The sequence below is a fragment of the Pongo pygmaeus genome, chromosome 1 (genome assembly GCF_028885625.2).
Source record: "Pongo pygmaeus isolate AG05252 chromosome 1, NHGRI_mPonPyg2-v2.0_pri, whole genome shotgun sequence".
In the NCBI taxonomy this organism is placed as follows: Eukaryota; Metazoa; Chordata; class Mammalia; order Primates; family Hominidae; genus Pongo; species Pongo pygmaeus.
The window spans coordinates 200,227,877-200,231,717 of NC_072373.2; positions in this window are offsets into that span (position 1 = coordinate 200,227,877).

Below are 3,841 nucleotides of genomic sequence, written 5' to 3' on the forward strand. Positions count from 1 at the left end.
AATAACGAAATGAAGGCAGAAATAAAGATGTTCTTTGAAACCAATGAGAATGAAGACACGTACCGGAATCTGTAGGACACATTTAAAGCAGTGTGTAGAGGGAAATTTATAGCAGTAAATGCCCACAAGAGAAAGCAGGAAAGATCTAAAATCACAATTAAAATCTAACATCACAATTAAAGAACTAGAGAAGCAAGAGCAAAAAAATTCAAAAGCTAGCAGAAGGCAAGAAATAACTAAGATCAAGCAGAACTGAAGGAGATAGAGACATGAAAAACTCCTCAAAAAATCAGTTAATCCAGGAGCTGGTTTTTTTGAAAGATCAACAAAATAGATAGACTACTAGCAAGACAAACAAAGAAGAAAATAGAGAAGAATCAAATAGATGCAATAAAAAATGATAAAGGGGATATCACTACTGACCCCACAAAAATACAGACTACCATCAGAGAATACTATTTACACCTCTAAGCAAATAAACTAGAAAATCTAGAAGAAATGGATAAATTCCTGGACACATACACTCTCCCAAGACTAAACCAGGAAGAAGTTGAAACTCTAAATAGACCAATAACAGGTTCTGAAATTGAGGCAATAATTAATAGCCTACCAACAAAAAAAGTCCAGGACCAGATGGATTCACAGCTGAATTCTACCAGAGGTACAAAGAGGAGCTGGTACTATTCCTTCTGAAACTATTTCAATCAATAGAAAAAGGAGGAATCCTCCCTAACTCATTTGGTGAGGCTAGCATCATCCTGACACCAAAGCCTGGTAGAGACACAACAAAAAAATAGAATTTTAGGCCAATATCCCTGATGAACACTGATGCGAAAATCCTCAATAAAATACTGGCAAACCGAATCCAGCAGCACATCAAAAAGCTTATCCACCATGATCAAGTCGGCTTTATCCCTGGAATGCAAGGCTGGTTCAACACACACAAATCAATAAATGTAATCCATCACATAAACAGACCCAATGACAAAAACCACATGATTATCTCAATAGATGCAGAAAAGGCCTTCAATAATATTCAACAGCTCTTCATGCTAAAAACTCTCAGGAAACTAGGTATTGACGGAATGTACCTCAAAATAATAAGATCTATTTATGACAAACCCACAGCCAATATCATACAGAATGGGCAAAAACTGGAAGCATTCCCTTTGAAAACTGGCACAAGACAAGGATACCCTCTCTCACCACTCCTATTCAACGTAGTGTTGGAAGTTCTGGCTAGGGCAAACAGGCAAGAGAAAGAAATAAAGGATATTCAATTAGGAAAAGAGGAAGTCAAATTGTCTCTGTTTGCAGATGACATGATTGTATATTTAGAAAACCCTAGCTGTGCATGGTGGCTCACGCCTGTAATCCCAGCACTTTGGGAGGCCAAGGTGGGCGGACCATGAGGTCAGGAGATTGAGACCATCCTGGCTAACACGGTCAAACCCTGTCTCTACTAAAAATACAAAAAATTAGCCGGGCGAGGTGGCGGGCACCTGTAGTCCCAGCTACTCAGGAGGCTGACGCAGGAGAATGGTGTGAATCCAGGGGGCGGAGTCTGCAGTGAGCCAAGATTGCACCACTGCATTCCAGCCTGGGCGACAGCAAGACTCCACTTCAAAAAAAAAAAAAAAAGAAAACCCCATCATCTCAGCCCAAAATCTCCTTAAGCTGATAAGCAACTTCAGCAAAGTCTCAGGATACAAAATCGATGTGCAACAATCACAAGCATTCCTATACACCAATAGCAGTCAAACAGAGAGCCAAATCATGAGTGAAGTCCCATTCACAATTACTACAAAGAGAATAAAATACTTAGGAATCCAACTTACAAGGGATGTGAGGGACCTCTTCAAGAAGAACTAGAAACCATTGCTCAATGAAATAAAAGAGGACACAAACAAATGGAAGAACATTCCATGCTCATGGATAGGAAGAATCAATATTGTGGAAATGGCCATACTGCCCAAAGTAATTTATAGATTCAATGCTATCCCCATCAAGCTACCACTGATTTTCTTCACAGAATTGGAAAAAACTACTTTAAACTTCATATGGAGCCAAAAAAGAGCCCGCATAGCCAAGACAATCCTAAGCAAAAAGAACAAAGCTGGAGGCATCACACTACCTGACTTCAAACTATACTACAAGGCTACGGTAACCAAAACAGCATGGTACTGGTACCAAAACAGATATATAAACCAATGGAACAGAACAGAGGCCTCAAAAATAACACCACACATCTACAACCATCTGATCTTTGACAAACCTGACAAAAACAAGCAGTGGGAAAAGGATTCCCTACTTAATAAATGGTGCTGGGAAAACTGGCTAGCCATATGTAGAAAGCTGAAACTGGATCCCTTCCTTACACTGTATACAAAAATTAATTCAAGACGGATTAAAGACTTAAATGTAAGACCTAACACCATAAAATCCTAGAAGAAAACCTAGGCAATACCATTCAGGATGTAGGCATGAGCAAAGACTTCATGACTAAAACACCAAAAGCAATGGCAACAAAAGCCAAAATAGACAAATGGGATCTAATTAAACTAAAGAGCTTCTGCACAGCAGAAGAAACTATCATCAGAGTGAACAGGCAACCTACAGAATGGGAGAAAATTTTTGCAATCTAACCATCTGACAAAGGGCTGATATCCAGAATCTACAAAGAACTTAAACAAACTTACAAGAAAAAGCAACCCCATCAAAAAGTGGCCAAAGGATATGAACACACACTTCTCAAAAGAAAAAATGCTCATCATCACTGGTCATCAGAGAAATGCAAATCAAAACCACAATGAGATACCATCTCACGCCAGTTAGAATGGTGATCATTAAAACGTCACGAAACAACAGGTGCTGGAGAGAATGTGGAGAAATAGGAACACTTTTACATTGTTGGTGGGACTGTAAACTGGTTCAACCATTGTGGAAGACAGTGTGGCAATTCCTCAAGGATCTAGAACTAGAAATACCATTTGACCCAGTGATCCCATTACTGGGCATATACCCAAAGGATTATAAATCATTCTATGATAAAGACACATACACACGTATGTTTATTGTGGCACTATTCACAATAGCAAAGACTTGGAACCAACCCAAATCTCCATCAGTGATAGACTGGATTAAGAAAATGTGGCACATATACACCACGGAATACTATGCAGCCATGAAAAAGGATGAGTTCATGTCCTTTGGAGGGACATGGATGAAGCTGGAAACCATCATTCTCAGCAAACTATCACAAGGACAGAAAACCAAACACCGCATGTTCTCACTCATAGGTGGGAATTGAATAATGAGAACACATGGACACAGGGCGGGTAACATCACACACCAGGGCTGGTTGGCAGGGTGGGGGGCTGGGAGAGGGATAGCATTAGGAGAAATACCTAATGTAAATGACGAATTGATGGGTGCAGCAAACCAACATGGCACATGTATACCTATGTAACAAACCTGCACGTTGTACACATGTACCTAGAACTTAAAGTATAATAACAACAACAACAAAAAGTAGTCAAGGCTGTGTGTGGTGGCTGACGCCTGTAATCCCAGCACATTGGGAGGCTGAGGTGGCCAGATCATGAGGTCAGGAGTTCGAGACCAGCCTGGCCAACATGGTAAAACCCCATCTCTACTGAAAATACAAAAATTATCTGGGCGTGGTGGTGGACACCTGTAATCCCAGCTACTAAGGAAGCTGAGGTAGGAGAATTGCTTGAACCTGGGAGGTGGAGGTTGCAGTGAGCTGAGATCACGAGCTTGCACCCCAGCCTGGGTGACAGAGCAAGACTCTGTCTCAGAAAAAAAATAAAAAGTCAAT